At 51.0% G+C, this 16899-nt stretch overlaps 1 protein-coding gene across 11 annotated transcripts in view; it reads left to right on the top strand.

The window, feature by feature from the left end:
• The window catches only part of SDCCAG8 (serologically defined colon cancer antigen 8), a 250651-nt gene that overhangs the window by 223685 nt on the left and 10067 nt on the right, over window positions 1-16899 (top strand). The window lies entirely within an intron of this gene.

Raw genomic sequence — 16899 nt, forward strand, 5'->3', positions numbered from 1 at the left:
CTAGGGGGGAGAAAAAAAAGATCCAGCTCCGAATCATTCCCATCATCCCCATTAGAGTTTTGCGTGAAGCCCTTAAAAAGAAACAGGGACCCGGGCAGAGGTAGACACGCGTGCCCTCCTCCTGGTCTGCCTCTCTATCCTTCTTTTGTTGGGGGGGATGGAGGGAAGAAGAAACGCACAAGCAGATGTGCTGCTAGATCTACAGGCTTCTGCCAACCATATGGCATCTTAAAGAAAGATGGTTGGAGCGTCTGGATTAGCAAAGAGTCGGGTTGGGAAGCCATGTGTCGTGTTGGTACAGGCAGTTGTTTGAGCTCTCTCTAAATGGCTTCAGGAGATTGTGTAATGGAACAAATGGTCCTGCGAGCCCGGGAACAGCCTTGCCGCTGCTGGAGAGGCAATTGGCCCTCAGGCGGGTACTGCTTCCCTGTCCCCCCTCTCTCCTCTACCCCCCTCCCCCAGTATTGTGTCTTCTTCTTTGAATGTTCTCTAAACTCGGAGAATTGACTCAGAACTTTTCAACTTAGAATCACACTCGTGGCTTCTCCCCGCCTCTGGGTCCGCCTGAACTCTCCTCGCTGTCCGTCCGTCAGAGCTGGTGATTAACGATGCTCCAGTCCCCGCTCAGCTCAGCATCCCCTCGCCGCCCTCCGCAGGGGTCCGGGCTCCGCACACCACAGCCTTCAGGGCAGCCTGACAAAGGCCTTTCTGGGGAGGTTGCCCAGCTACTGGGGGGATGATATGCCCTCTCCCACCAGAATTTCCAGAAACCCCCCAAAGACGGAGAGTCTTTCATTTCTTCCTCAGCCAGGAGTTTTCTGTGGTCCCAGGCACTGAGCACATGAGAGACATGTCCCTTTATTCTTTTGGATCTCCTGTGAGATGTGAAAAAAAAAAAAAATTATTCCAATTCTATGGCAGTGAACCATCTGGAATTTGAGGTCACACGTACATTTCCCCAGCAATCCGAGACCTGGTCTCTAATACAAAATGTAAATAGAAGTTTAAGAATGGAGACCCTGATACCGGCAGCACCTTGGTGGTGCTTGAGCCGTGGTCAAGTTCTCCAACCACTCTCGTTCTGAGAGCTTGAGGCAGAAGGAGCCACGAGGATTCCCAGTGACAGCAGATCTCTCGAGTTTGTTCTCTTAACCGAGCTCTTTGGACGTTGCAGCAGCATTTTAGGGCAAACACATCTTATTGGCGTCTCGTTTCAGGGCCATTGCACATACAGTGCCTTTATCTTCAGGGGCTAGAACAGTTCGGCCTGCCTCCTCAATGGGACAGAGAATTCTGAAGCTCCAAGTGTATCATCAATCATAGTTTATGGAAGGCGAAACAAATAGTCAAAGAACTGGTCCATGTATCTGACCAAATCGGCCAAGCAGTGTGAATGAAGTGGTCGGTCCCGTCAGTGGGGGGCGCTGCTCAGCGCCTGGTGGGTGCTGCACACCAGGGAGCAGAGGACCAGAACAGCAGCACCTCCTGCCGAGTTTGAGTCCTCGCCTCCCTTCTGACAGGCAGTGAGCTCAGCTGCACAGGCCCCACAGCTTGGGGTCAAGGAAGAAACACAACATCCAGGTTGCAAATGAGTTGGCCGTGGTAACCAGTAGGAAATAGGAGGCTACCGTGTCCCCTACAACTGCCGTCAGTGGTACTCTGAGCGAGGAAAAGGCATTGTAATTTATTTTGCTTTGTAGTGATGCAGTCTTACGTACCGCCCCCCCCCCACTTTCCCAAATAGAAATGAAGCCTAGAGTGTGTGCGACTGGGCTGCAGTAGGGGAAAAGCAGAGTCTGGAAACCTGAACATGTCTTCAATCTGTCATTACGTTTATGCCCTTGTGTCTGAGGCAAATGATTTTTACTGTCTTGAGGTCATCAGGGAATAATTTAGAGATTGTTACTGACTTTTTCCTAACCAGCTATTTCCGATATGGATAACAGTGTTACTGGAAAAATTTCAGATCACGTGCTATTTCATTTTTGTGACTTCTTTGTATCTATATTTAAAAAATGATTCCTATCTCATATACATAGGTTAAAAACACATTCCTTCCCCACTGCCCCCCGAACTCATTTCATACTGAAGTGTTAGGCTGTTCTTACTTTGTCTTCTGAATTTAGGATCGGGGCAGGGGGTTGTCTGCGGAAAACACAATTTTGATTATCCACCAATTGGAAGAAATTACTCCTTCAGTCCCTTTTACCATCCAAGTGTACGGTAGTCCCAAATTTGTCAGCATTAGAATTTCTTGAAACAATGCAATTAAACTGCAACATATTTCCTAACATTCTTAATTAAGACAGTAACTGAAAAATGTAGATTAACAGAAGTTACTGTTTTTATCAACATATTTTCTTTCTTTCCCGCCACCGTCACGTCCCCCCTCCCCCCACTTGTTTCTGCTTTAAATGTCTGATGTCAGTTTCGTCCACATGTACATTATGCACATGGCACCAAAGAAACAAAGTAAAAAATTCTCTTTTAATTCTGAGCTGCAAGCCCAGCGCCACATGCACTGTCTGTTACATGTCGCTTCTTATGAGGTTCATGCTGGGAGTTGCTTTTTAAAGGCAAAGTGTTTCTGAAGGAAAGAGTTCAGGTTGCGCAGATTGTGTTAGAAAAATCTCACTGTCTCCTAGTGGAATTAATATACTGATTATTCTGTGCAGGCTCAAACTGGCAGCATGTGCAAAAGTTCAAGAGTGTCTGGGAATTGAAATATGGAGGAGAATTTGGGAGAGTGAGCAGAGACAAAGAATTGGAAGTAGGGTCTAGAAGTGAAACTAATGGTAACTTTGTAAGGCGGGGAGCAGTAATTCGGGCATGAACAATTGTGTCATAGAGCAGTACCCAAGGTATTTTTATGGAATCAGGAAGTCCTGTCTTCCATGGCACCATTTAGGATGGATTATAAAAGTCGGTTTCGTTATTGGATGAGAAGGGGAGGAAAAAATCAAGATATGTCATACCTTGCACCTTTTAAATTTTCATTTCTTTGGGTCCTTAAGATATTTGCCAATTTCAATTAAGTCATATGACAAGCTTAATCACCAACATAGATATTTAAACGGGTTGTAATATTTCTTCAGCTTCTCTATTAGCCAAGATTTTCCTTTCCTGTTTAATTAAAAATTGAGTCCTCCATGGTCAACAAACAGTGATTAATTTTTTGTTGTTGTTTACAAATACGGAATTAAAAGGTAAGAAGAGCAAACACCATCAACGCAGCACTTCCCATCACAAGGAGACCAAACTTTTTTCACATTGCTTCTCAGGGGAAAGAAATTGGGACGTGAGCTTGGAGTTAATGAAGCTTTCATCCATCTCCTTCCCTCAACTGCCATCTCGGCTTAATCCTCTCCTTCTGCCAAAGTCCAGAGGCCCTGCGAGCCCCCGCGGAGCCTCCGGAGCCAGATGCCCGGCACCAGCCCCCCTGCCCGCGGCCCGCCCGCCGCCCCCCCATCCCGTTCGGGGGCCGCGGGGCAGCCGGGCCGAAGGGCGGGGAGGGCGGGACACGGGACGGTTGGGCGGAGCTGGAGGGGGCGCAGCGCCCGGAGGCGCACGTGGAGCCCCTCCGACCCTCGAACCCGCAGAGGCACCGTTGCCCAGCGCTGGGGGGCAGCCGGGCTGGCGATTCCCGATGCGCTCCGAGGGGGAGGGCTTTGCTTGGTGGGTTCTTTGGACGAGGCGGGCACCAGACGAGGCTCGTCCCTGCGTGCACAGCCGCCCCTAACGCCATCTAGGAACCTCACTAAAACTCTCTCCACATGACTCTGGGAGTCTGGGGTCAGTAGATGCAAACTATTGCCTTTGGAGTGGATAAGCAATGAGATCCTGCTGTAGAGCACAGGGAACTATATCCACTTGTGATGGAACATGATGGAGGATAATATGAGAAAAAAAAATATATATATATATGTTTGTATAACTGGGTCACTTTGCTGTACAGCAGAAATTGACAGCGTTGTAAATCAACTATAATTAAAAAAAAAAGACGAAGCCTTATAATGGCGGCATCTAAGATGGGGAAAAAACCTACGTTGTGTTTGGGAGTTACTCTTTTCTAAAGCAGGAAATGATCCCTGCGGGGACTTGGGAAACAGGGTCCTCGCGTTGCTCTGTGGGTCACAGTTGGGGAGGATATTGGTCCTGCCTGTACACCTCTTAAAAGGGTGGGGTGCTCTTAAAAGGGTGCAGGGTAAGGCTGCCCCTCCCTATCCCCTAGCATACAGCCCTGCTGCCTCTGTGCCCCATAGCCCGCCACCCTACATTGTGACCGGTTGTTGGGGCAATTGTTTCTACTGCCCTGAACCTTGCCTCTCCCATCACAGCCACTAGGGAACTGCCTTACACAGATAAGTGCTGTATGGATGATTTAGCATGTCTGGGGGTTTCTTTTTTGTCTTCTTAGTATCTGGGCACTGTGATCTGCAGGGGTTCCCAGTCTACAGAGCAGGTGCTCACCAGGAGTGGGGGCCATGACTGGGAACTGCGTCCTGTCCCTTGAGGGCCTCTGGTACAGCGCTGAGTCCACGGCAGGGGACTGCAGTTTGCTGCCTCCGATCACCCCAAGCCTCTCCTTGGCTTGCTCTTCTGCCCCCTCTTATTCCAAGCCCCCACTCTCCCTGAGCCCGTCCTGTGGTGACACTCTCGGCCCTCTGAGCTGAAGCCCGTCTCCTCTGCTATCTCACGGATGGCGTGTCTTGTGTCCGTAGATGCTTTCTGCTTGGAGCGCCTCAAAGTTGATTGATGACGAAGAGATGGTGCTAGGTGTTTTGATTCCAAAGCCATCTTAATAGTGTTCTCTTTGCCACCTCTCTCAAGGCCACAGTGGTTTCCTGGGCTACATGGAACATTTTGTTTACTTGTCCTACTTAAAAAAAAAAAAAAAAAAAAAAAAAAAAAAAAAAAGACTAAGGCGTGTTGGAAGCCTAGACTGGTTCTCTTGCCATTTCTTAAAATTCAGAATTCTGCAGCCCGAACATTAAACAATTGATTTAGCTGGTTCCTTCTCCCCCAGGATGGCACATACAAGGGCAGGATCTGACTTTGCCGTCGGAGCCCATGAGAAACCAAACGCGCCCTCCGGCAGGCCTGATGACTCGGCTCTGCCATGGACCTTCTAGCTGGAAGAGTGATGCCATCGTAGTTATCCCAACACTCATCACTGTGCAGAGGATCCCCTTTTACTAAATGATTTATTACTCTGCGCAGAATTCCTTTGGCTGCAGGTTTTATTTCTGAGTCACTCTGTTCAGCTCAATTGGCCGCCTTCAGTTACCGTGGCAACCAGCAGATGGGGTTCTTTGACAAGGGTCAGCAGGGAGGCTGCCTGGGTGTAGACTGAAGAGGAGCTAAATAATAAAAGCTCTCGGCATTGACAGTTCGTTGTGGATGGCCAGGAGTCATCAAATAACTTTGCCTTAAAACCCAGTTCAATGTATGACAGTAAATGCACCCGAGTGACTAAATCTGCTGACTTAGCTGCCATGGGCTCACTCTTATTTCATCGCACTCCTGCAACCAGTTTGACCTCCTCCCAGGCTGGGGCTGGTCAAACATGAGGGAACTCGAGGCTCCCACGCCTCCCCATAGTGTGGAAGCTGTTGCCTCCCAGGACCAGTGCTGCAGGGTGTGTGTCTCTGTGGGCTCCAGGAAGTGGACCTCCTTAGAACAGAATCTTCCAGCAACGCCACACTGTGCAACTGTTTCTAAGCACAAGTGTATTTCCAAATAACTAGTTTTCGTTTGAGGGGTTTGTTGGCCTCACCTGCAGCATGGGGAAGTTCCCTGGGCAAGGGATCGAACCCATGCCACTACAGCAACCCGAGCCATTGCAATGACAATACCAGATCCTTATCCTACAATGCCACCAGGGAACTCCCAAATAACTAAGTTTTTTTTTTTTTAGGGCCCTACCTGTAGTATATGGAAGTTCCCAGGCTAGGGGTTGAATTGGAGCTACAGCTGCCGGCCTACACCACAGCCCTGGCAGTGCAGGATCAAAGCTGTGTCTGCAACCTACACCACAGCTCAGGGCAATGCCAGATCCTTTCGCGCGCTGATCAAGGCCAGAGATTGAACCCACATCCTCACAGATACTAGATGGGTTTGTTACTGCTGAGCCACAACAGGAACTCCCCCAAATAACTAATTTTTGAAAGAGAGTGCTCAGGCTTGAGTTTAGGCTGGGTGCAGCAGGAGAGGTGGTGTGGCTTTTTCTGCTGGCACTTCTCAGAGCCCTGGAACCAGGGGTGGCTTGTTGCTACTCTGCAGATGTGATTTTCAGCAGTCTTCATTCCTCCATCCTGTTTTCCTTTGCACAGTGAGGCTGTGCTCGCCATGACTCTGCTCTCAGGTATCTGAGACTTAAGGCAAATGGTCTCCTAGGTTCTTCTAAGATTTTTGCCACAGTAGCTCCTGTCCCTACAGTTTCATGGTCCAGACCCCTTATATGGACATCCTCCAAAGAGGTGACAAGCTCAGCCTGGTCAGACAGGTTGCACTTTAAAACTGCAAGGTAGGAGTTCCCGTTGTGGCTTACCGGGGGCAACAAACCCGAATGGTATCCATGAGAACGTGGGTTCAATCCCTGGCCTCGCTCAGTGGGTTAAGGATACAGTGTTGCCGTGAGCTGCAGTGTAGGTCACAGATGAGGCTTGGATCTGGCGTTGCTGTGGTGTAGGCCAGCAGCCATAGCTCTGATTCAACCCCCAGCGCCTGGGAACTTCCATATGCTGCAGGTGCAGCCCTAAAAAGACCAGGAAAAAAAAAAAATTAAGGTAGTGACACAGCAGATGTTCCTAAGTGACCTGAAGGGAAATGGTACCTCCCATCTAGAGGCAGCTGTGTGTTCACAGTTGGTCCAGCAGAAAGCCCTGGTGGCATTATCAGGGCTGCAGGGCGCTGCCTGGGCCCTCCGTGCACACCGGCTGCCTGCTGGCACCGGGGCCCGCGGAGAGTTTCCCAAGCTGGTTTTGGAGCTTCTGGACTCCTTCCCCTGCACCCTTCATGTCAGCGCCAGTCTGTGAACTAAGTTGGTGTGGTTTCCAGCTGAGGAGACCTCAACTTGGTCCGTGACAAGGGAAGAATAGAGAGGGAGAGTGTTTAGAAACTCGTTTAGCAAGGAGGCCGTGCAGCCGCATTTTTATTGAACTTTATAAAACCATTGATCTGCAGTCCAGTGGAAGTTCAAAAAGAGCAACAGCAAAGCCAAATCTGTTCTCTTCCCCAAGCTAGGTGGGAAAGCCCTGGGCTAGGGATTCTTCCTCTTCCCAGCCCCGGGGCTGGAAAATGGTGGTGTCAGCCACTTCCTAGTACCTTGGCAGTGTGTCACCTTTCTCAGGGTTCTTGCCTGAAACATGATGGAGGATAACGGGAGAAGAAGAATGTGTATAGTATATATGTGGGTGACTCAGACACTTGGCTGTACAGTAGAAAATTGACAGAACACTGTAAACCAACTATAATGGAAAAAATAAAAATCATTAAGGTTCTTGCCGCAATCCTTGTTCTTTTGGTATGGAAGCAAAGTCAGGCTTTTTCTAAAAAGGATTTGGATGGCGCAGAGCACTAGATTTGGAGTCAAAGGCCATGGGTTTCAGTCCTAGATTTACCGTAGACTTTCTGTGTGACCTTGGACAAGTCACTTGTGCTCTCTGGGCCTCAGAGTTACTGTAATGGGCAGAACTCCATGATGCTAAGGTGCGTCTCCTCTCTAACACGACCTGACCATTTCGGAGACAGGAGCAGGGGTCTTTTCCCCATTGTGCCCCGATGCAGCCGCCTGCTGTATTGAAGAGGCAGCACGGGCTCAATGGAAATTTGAGAGAATGAAAAATTAAAGGGGCCGTACAGGAATGTAAATTCCCTTTATTAGAAATGTAAACTTTTCCCCAGAATGGCAGGGCTCTTAGAATGAATTACTCCATTTCAATCACTATTGAATAGGGGAGATTCAGGCAAAGGAAATTTAAACAGCAGCCCAGCCATTGAAAGTGCCTGAATTTCCTAAGTGAGGATAATGGGCTAGAACAGGTCCCAGATTCCTAAGCATGTGGCGTAATTGTGCTGATTCGGTGTGACCACATTAATGAGATGGAATTTTCTAAAATGCAGAAGCAATTTTTAAGCACTGGAACAAAGTATACAACTTAAAATTAATATGGCTTATTTGCCAAATTACTTACCTAGACCAGTAATTAGGGGAATGGGGTTTTCAAAACTTCAGCTTGGGGGAGTTCCCATCATGGCTCAGCGGTAAACGAATCTGACGAGCATCCGTGAGGATGCAGGTTCAAGCCCTGGCCTTTGCTCAGTAGGTTAAGGATCCGGCATTGCCGTGAGCTGTGGTGTAGCCAGCAGCTCTAGCTCCGATTTGACCCCTAGCCTGGGAACCTCCGTATGCTGTGGGTGAGGCTCCCCCCAAAAAAGACAAAAACTAAAAACTAAAAACTTCAACTTGGGCAACCTAGATGTATTGTTATGACTGGTTACCTGGCCATAACTGAAGACAGGAGCATGGGACAATTCTGTAAAGTCGTAGTATTGTAGGAGTTTGGAGCCCAGAGAGAACTTAGTCATCTTCTAGCCCAGGGGCTGGCAAATTTCTTTTCTAAAGGGTCGAGTAATAAACACTTTAGGCTCCGTGGCCATATGGTCTCTGTTGCAGCTACCGACTCTGCTGTTACAGTGCAAATGCAGCTATAGTCAATACGCGAGCGGACGAGCATGGCTGTGTTTCAGTGAAAGTTTATTTAGGGGCAGTGAAAGTTGAATTTCACAGAATGGAAATTTACATCACAAAATACTACCTTTTAATTTTCTTTTAATCATTTAAAAATGTAAAAAAATATATATATGTATATTTTTTGAGGGCCACACCCACGGCATATGGAAGTTTCCAGGCTAGGGGTCCAATTGGAGCTGCAGCTGCTGGCCTACACCACAGCCATGGAAACATGGGATCTGAGCCGTGTCTGCAACCCACACCGCAGCTCTCGGCAATGCAGGATCCTTAACCCACTGAGCAAGGCCAGGAATCAAACCTGCATCATCATGGATACTCGTTGGGCTCCTTAACCGCTGAGCCACGACAGAAACTCCAGTAAAGAACATTCTTAACTTACAGATAGTAAGGCAGTGGGCCAGGCTGGCTTTGGCCTGTGGTGTGAAGTTTGCTGACCCACTTCTAGCTTGTGTTTTTAAGACTGACATCAAAACTTGGGAGTAGACAGCATGGTTTTCATTTAGGGAGTTGGCTGTTTTGATGATCAAAACTGGAGCCATGCAAAAAAAAAAAAAAAAAAAAGAAAGAAAAAAATTACTCTCCAGAAGAACCCATTTTGTTATGTGATCGATAACTGCGAGTCACAGTGTAACTGTGCTTCTCACTAAACTTGAGAATTTCCATCAGAATCACCCAGAGGGCTGATTACTTGACTACCCCTACCAGGTTTTCTGGTTCAGGAGGTCAGGAGGTGTTCTTTGCTCAGTTTTTATTTTTTATTCTTATTCTTCTTCTTTTTTTTTTTTTTTTTTTTTTTGTCTTTTCAGTGCAGTACCTGTGGCGTATGGAGGTTCCCACGCTAGGGGTCTAATCTACAGCTGCCAGCCTACACCACAGCCACAGCAACACCGGATCCTTACCGTGAGGCCAGGGATCGAACCCGCAACCTCATTGTTCCTAGTCAGATTCGTTTCCGCCACGCCACGACGGGAACTCCTCGCTCAGTTTTTAAAGTGAAGAACCTGAGGCTGAGGGAGCTCAGGCCTCTTGCCCAAGCAGAACAGGTAGTTTGTGAGAGGATTCTGAACCTTTGTCTCCTGTTTCCAAATCTAGCACTCATGCATCGCTTCTAGGATTATTTTAATTAAGTGACACATTTCAACAGGATACTTAAACATTTTTATATATTATGTTCTTTCAGGGACAAAGTTACTACATATTAAAGTGTACATATACCACAGATGAAATTAGGGTCTTGGAGTTCCAGTTGTGGCTCAGCGATAACAAACCCATCTAGTGTCCATGAGCATGTGGGTTCGATCCCTGGCCTCACTCAGTGGGTTAAGGATCCAGTGTTGCCGTGAGCTGTGGTGTAGGTCGCGGACAAGTCTCAGATCTGGCATCGCTGTGGCTGTGGTGTAGGCCAGCAGCTGCAGCTCTGATTCAAGCCCTAGCCTGGGAACCTCCATATGCCACATGTTCAGCCCTAAAAAGCAAAGAAGGAAGGAAGGTAGAAAAAGAAAAGAAATGAAATTAGGGTCGTATGTTTGGTATAAATCTTGTCCACTGTAAGTGGTTTGCTCATTCTGACACGTTTATCTAGCACCTTGCTAAGTGCTGGAGGCAGAGAGCTGAACCGGATCCCCTTCCCGTCCTTAAATTCGTTGTTGAGAGGGAGAGGCAGACGGCAGTGACTGAAGCTGGGGTGGATCAGGGCCCTGGTGGGTGGAAGCAGTAGAACAGGCTGCAGAGAGATGTACACGGTTTGGGGACTGATCTCCAGAAGCCATGCAGATGGAAAGGGAGAAGGCCAGGAGGATTCAGAACCAGGTCACTCGGGGTGGTCCCACCCACGCCAGAGGGGGGCAGAGGGAGGAGCCCGCCCCTGGTGGCTTGTGAATCCTGGCTCTCTGAACTTAGGCAGTCAGCTAACTTCTCTGTGCTTTGCTTTTCTCATGCACAAAACGCAGATGATAACACGGTGTAGTACTCTTTGAAGGACGAATTTAGTGAATGAATGGAAGATGCCTGCAGTGCTTCCTGGCCTTGAGTAGATGCTTGGATAAATCAGACTGCTCTGCTGGGAACAGGGGAGAACTGAGCGAATATTTTGCAGTCACAGTATCTGCACCTCTGAAGTCCACATGCTGGTTGAAAAGTATTCTTCATTTCCATGAGGAGGCCCCTCTCCCTGGGGGACTGTGGGCCTGAGCGTTCTGAGAACACTGATCTAAGAGGGGGAAGGAAAATCTTTACTATAGGCAGTGCCCAAGGGAGGGAGGGGGTTCTGGTCTGAAAACATTTCAGGACAAGACATTTTACCATCACCACCACCACTAACCCCCCCCCCAAAAAAAAAAACAGCTGCAGTAGTTTGTAGGAAACTCCTAGGTTCATTGTTGAGTGGAACTAAAACCTGTGATTCGAAACACATATTATGCATGAGGACGTTGGCCACTGCTAGGGTTAAGGAGGATACGTAGGGGCTGAGCTGGAGAGAAATACAGAAGGAGTGGCCCCGAAGGCCTGGCACCAGGTTCCCAAGTGTTCATTTGATTATTATGCCTCCTAACTGATTTAGACACTGCATATATTTTGTATGTATCACATACAACACACAAAAATTTAAATATATGTATTCACAGTATTCATAGCAAATGAGTGTCTGAAGCACAGGACCAGAGCTGGCAGCTTGCGCTGCTTCTGTTTTGCATAAGATCTTCCCAGCCCACTCGGCTCTATAAAGTCATTTTGTATTTCACCACTTGCTCCATCTTCTCTTGAAGTCATGCATACACATATATTTTTTGAAATGTTGGTTCTGATGGTGCAGGCGGGGTGTGGTGGAGAGCGTCCCTGTGGGACCAATAGAGATGTGCTCGGGCCCCGCCCCGGTGCCAGGCTCTCTTCATTGTATCTGCACCCAGGGCCTGCTTGTTCCCATGGTGACCACTACCCCCACCGGCCTGTGACCCCTGGGAAGCTTTGCAGGGGTGAGCCCGTGCTGACCGCTCTACCCAGCGTAGGTGCAGCTGTGTTTCTCCCCGAGGCTCCCGTCTGCCCAGCGGTGGCCAGTCCTTAGGAAGTGGGCCCTGTATCTGCGATTAGGATAGTGGCCCAGCCTGGGTGCAGTGTGGCCTGGAAGTCTCCTTCCTTGTGGACTTGCAGTGCCCTGTGAGGGCAGGGGGGCACCCGGGCTAGGGAATTGGAGGTGGGGGAGGGGATGGCCTTCCGACGTGGCCTGGCCGTGACTCCTGGAGCATCGGGACAGGGTGGTGCAGACAGGGAGCGTGTCTGGGGGCCTCTGGGAGAGGAGCTATCGGCCTTGAGATTGGAGCATCCAAGTTAGGGATTGAGCTCTGAAATCTGATGATTCTACATCCCCCTCCTTTTTGGGGGATATGTGCCCATGGGCATGCCCCATGGAAGTTTCCAGGCCAGGGATCGAACCCCCACCACAGCAGTAACCTGAGCCACAGCAGCAACAACACCAGATCCTTAACCCACTGAGCCACCAGGGAGCTCCGATCCCATCTCTCTTTGCTGCTGTGTGGAACCTGTGTGCGGTCGGCAGCTCCTCCTTGCAGGAGGGGCTGCTGGAAAGTCCTCGGCCAGGTCAGCTGAGTGCAGCCCTGCTTCACGCCTTGGAGGGGAAGTGGCTGAAAACAAAGGGCCCAGACAGAACAAGAAATTGAGACCTCTCAGAAGGACAGTGATGCCAAAATCTGCACAGGAGGAACAAGGAGTTTCTAGCCCTGTGAGATCAAGAGGCGCCGTGTCCCAAGCAGAGTGGACCCTGGTCATAGGTGGAAGGAGCAGCGAGGCGTCTGTGTGGCTGGAGAGCAGGCGCCGGCCACTGCCCCAGGCCCTGCAGGGGTTGGAGAGGGGCCAGCTCATCCAGGGCAGGTCCGGATGCCCATGTCCGCCTGAGAGGCAGCCCGTCAGCTGGGCCCCATGTCCCAGCCCCTGGCCTGCATTCTCACCCTTCAGAGCAACAATTTGGCCGTCACCCCACAGCTGTGCCTTTTTTCTCGCCCTCTTCCTGGACAGTAAGGGGGCTGCCGAGCGAGAGCTCGCAAAGGCTCGGTTCACCTGGCCTGCCCGCCCTCTGCCTCTGGAGGAAGGCCCATCTCTGCCCGGGTGCCTTCCTGCCCCTCGATCCAGCCCCCTTTGCCGAGAGGATTCTCCTCCTCCTCCTCCAGGCCCTCCACCAGTTCCTTGCGACCTCCCTGCGTTCAGCCGCACCCCTGTCCAGAACAGTCTCCTGTCTTGCGCCCCGGCATCGGCTCCTGCATAGACACCATGAATGACTCGTCCAGTGTCACTCAGGTGGCAGGTGGGGATGTGAGGCAGTGCCCCGCTGCCGTCTCCTCTCTCCTGCATCCACGGTGTCCTCTGCCTCCCCTGCCTGCTGCCAGCCTCTGCATGCGGCTGTTCCCCAGGCCTGGCCTGGGCCCTCTTGCTACAGCAGAGGTTCCTGGCTGGTGGGAGGTGGGGGCCCGGCTATCTGTATTTTTAACAAACTTGACAATCTTTGCCAGGCTCTCCTGACACATTCCTGGCCTCACCTCTCAGCAGGTTTGACTGGCACAGCTGGAGATCCAGCCGGACCCTTCCTTGGTCCCACGCCAAACAAGTGCTGGGTGAGTGGGTGGGTCTTGCAGGTGCCGCACCCTGACCCCAGAACTCCTACTCCAGGCCTGGCCCTCCTCCCAGCCTCTCTTTCTTGGTTAATGGCCATATTTGTTAGTTTGGCTCAAAGCTTTACTGGGTCCAGCATTGCCTCCTTCCGAGCAGCCCTCGGCCTCTGGTCAAGCCACACTGCCCAGCTTGAGGTTCCCCGGCACCACTGCCTTGGCAGTGCCACCTCCCAAGTGGGCAGGCCCTGCCCCTGGCCCCTGCCAGAGCGCATCCCCGCCTGCCAGTTGAAGGACCTTGGACAAGTCATAGATCCTGTCTATGCCTGTTTCCTCGTCCTCGAGGTAAGGGAGTGCCCTGAGCACCGAAAGGTTAGAGGCGAAGCCCTCAGGAGACGATGGCGACCGTGGCGACGTGTTCCCTAAGCGGGCAGAAGCCGTCCTGGACCTCGACCCTGCCCTGAGGGCCCAGTGCTTTCGTGGCTTGGCAGTGCCCTCTGTGCAGCACTTTCTTGTCTCCTTCACTGGCTGGGAGGCCCCTAAAGGGAGGGCTCTTTTGTGGTTCTTGACCCATGGGAAGTGTTGACCAAGGGTTGGCTGCTCTGCCGGGTGAGCTCGGTGAATCCCCAGGCATCACTGAGGACGCCTCGACTCGGGCGGGCTTTGCCTCCGCTTTCCACCGCTTTCTCATTGCTCGACGTCATGCAGGTTTACTGAACGTCTCGATTTTAGTTTTCTCATCTGTGAGATGGGACGATCCTGCGGCGGCCCCGACCTCTTAGGACTGTAGTGAACTCTAATGAGGTAATCAATGCAGAGGAAGCAGCTCAGAGGCTCAGTGAATGTCAGCTCTCAGGAGTTAGCTCTCCTCAGCAGCTGCGGTTTGCTGAACTCAGGACAACAAAAATGAGAGCAGGGACCACCATGGATGGTGGAAGACAATTTATGAGTCAGTAGGACACACCCCAAGGAGCCTCTTCTAACTGATTGGGTGATGCAGATTCACGCACAACGTAAGCTGGGCTGTGCAGTGTTTGGGGAAGGCTGTCCTAAAAGATACCTTTTTAATTAAAAGAAAGTCTTCCCAGTAATCAAAACTGGCCTTGAGAGAGCTGCTATTGCAATATATTTCCTTAACACAGTCCCTTTTCATCTAAAATCTGGGCTGTATTTTTTAAAAAACAAATGTGAGTTTGGCTTTGTTGTTTTTGCCTTTTCTGAGCGTGTGGTTGGCTTCGTTGCTGCATATGGGGCAACATAATAGAGGCTGCCTCTGAAAAAAGAGGAAGTATATTTATTTAAAGAGAGAAAAACAATCATTAGGGGAACTGCTTGGAGGCTTCAAGTTGAGTCAAAGTGAATCCAGCCTTGGCTCTTCAGCGCTGAAGCTATAGTACCCGCTGGGCTGGCCTCCTGAAGGAAGGCAGGACTTTCCCCGGGCTCAGTGGTGCTTCTGCAGGAAAACCCTGAGCAGCTGCTTTCCTGCTTTGAAGTGGGGCTCACATCCGGGGCCTTGATTCAGATGCTCGGGGTGGGGCCTGGGTGCTCCTGGTCGCTGCTGCAGGGCCCCGAGGCCCACAGGGTGTAGCATACTACCAGTTGAGCCTCATTGAGTTTCCCAGGGCCCCCCTGGAGGTGGGTCTAGGCAGGAACTGGCCCCATTTCTGGTGGCAAGCTGGTGTGGCCAGCCCCTGGCCAGCTTTTGGTGCAGTGAGAACAGGCTTTGCTCAGCCCACAGCCCTGGACCAGGCAGCCACTCTTTTCAGGAGCCCAGATACACACCCAACCCATCAGTCAGCAGGAACGTCATCTCAGTGACCGCAGCACAGGGCGGGGACCACACGGAGGATGGCCACTCCTGGTGCCACCTTCTTCTTCTTCTTCTTTTTTTTTTTTTTTTTTTTTGTCTTTTTAGGGCCACACCCATGGCACATGGAAGCTCCCAGGCTAGGGGTCACATCGGAGCTGCAGCTACTGGCCTACACCACAGCCACAGCCACGCCAGATCCAGGTCGAGTCTGCGACCTACACCACAGCTCATGGCAATACCGGATCCTTAACCCACGGAGTGAGGCCAGGGATCAAACCCGCATCCTCATGGATCCTAGTGGGGTTTGTTACCACTGAGCAGGACGGGAAGTTCGTCTTGGCTCCTTCTTGCCTTTAAGCCTTAATGGTGTCATCTGTTTATCCCATGTTTCTGTTTCATTTGTTTGGAGCAAGCATGAAGCCAAGGGGCTGCTGGCTTTGAGCCAGGGGCTCTCCCCTTACCCAGGTTTTGATTGGAGAGGGCTAGCTACCTAAAGGTTTACAGAACTCAGCTGCTAAGGAGGATATTGTCCACCTGTCTGATTCAAATATCAAAGCATGAGATTTGTCTGCTTCTCAAGGAAGAAGGTTGTTGCAACATCTCTGCATCTTCCATAGCACCCCGAGCAGAGCAGCTGCCCACATGAGTGGGTCAGCCTGGGCGGAATGCCGCTGCCCCTGCCGGCCTTTCCATGCTGAGATGGTGATGGAGGAAGACTTCTGCTGGTGTGATGCTAGTGAGGTGGTGTGGAGACCATGTGCCCGGGAAAGACTGCCCCATGGAATGGCATGACGGGTGGCAGAGGGAGTGGACTGGGCGTCCCAAAGCTGCAATGGCTTCTCTGGAGGGAACTTATTTTTCTCTCTTCCAAGATTAGAGGAGAGTAACAGGAGCCAGGGGGCGGTAATGGGATTTATATACGGTAGGGCCGCAGGCAAGGGCTGGCGCTTGGATGGAAGATACTTGCTCTTGGGTTCTGCGCCAGCCAGATTCAGGGAACGGAGAGCCTCTGTAGCCCAGGCTCGGGGCGAGAGAGACCCTGAACCTGGCCTTGCGCAGCTACAGACACAGAAAGGAAGAACGGAGCTATTCCGGCAGGGAGCAGGGGCGCGGGGGGCGGGGCATAGGCTTGTGGGCGTGGTCAGAGCAGGCCCCTACCGGAGAAGCTTGCGCAGTGCCTGCTAAGACCCGCGTATCCTCAGTGCCGGCCCTCGCACCCTTGCAAGGTAGGACACCTTGCGGAGGGGTAGCAGAACGCAGACTGAAAAGCCAGCAACACCGGTCCGGGGTGAGTGTGCCTTCCAGGGCAGCTGGACCAACCAGCTGCAAAACCCACTGGAGGGTCTAGAAGGGGGTGGGCCAGGTGCCTTCTGGGAAATGGGGAGGGTTGCCCCTGGCCGAAGGATCGCAGAGAGCGTGAGTCAAGTTGTGGATCATCATTAGGTTTCCCGGTTTTACCTTCTCCAAATGCTACGTCCCTGTAACTCAGCGAGGCTGCCCAGATCTCCCAAAGTCCCAAACATCTGTCCTTGCGGGTTTTAGTTGTGCTCAGAGCCCCCTCTCAGGAGAGCTTGAGCCTGAGGGCAGGCTGAGCCCAGTGTCTGCAAAAGAGTCTTCGAGGGTTCTGACTCGGTGTGGGACTGTAGCCTGGAGTTTGAGGCGCAGTTTGAGGTTTTTTTTAAGTCGATTGAAGTCGAGTTCACTGACAAGCTGTGATC

Source organism: Sus scrofa, chromosome 10 (genome assembly GCF_000003025.6).
Source record: "Sus scrofa isolate TJ Tabasco breed Duroc chromosome 10, Sscrofa11.1, whole genome shotgun sequence".
Classification (NCBI taxonomy): Eukaryota; Metazoa; Chordata; class Mammalia; order Artiodactyla; family Suidae; genus Sus; species Sus scrofa.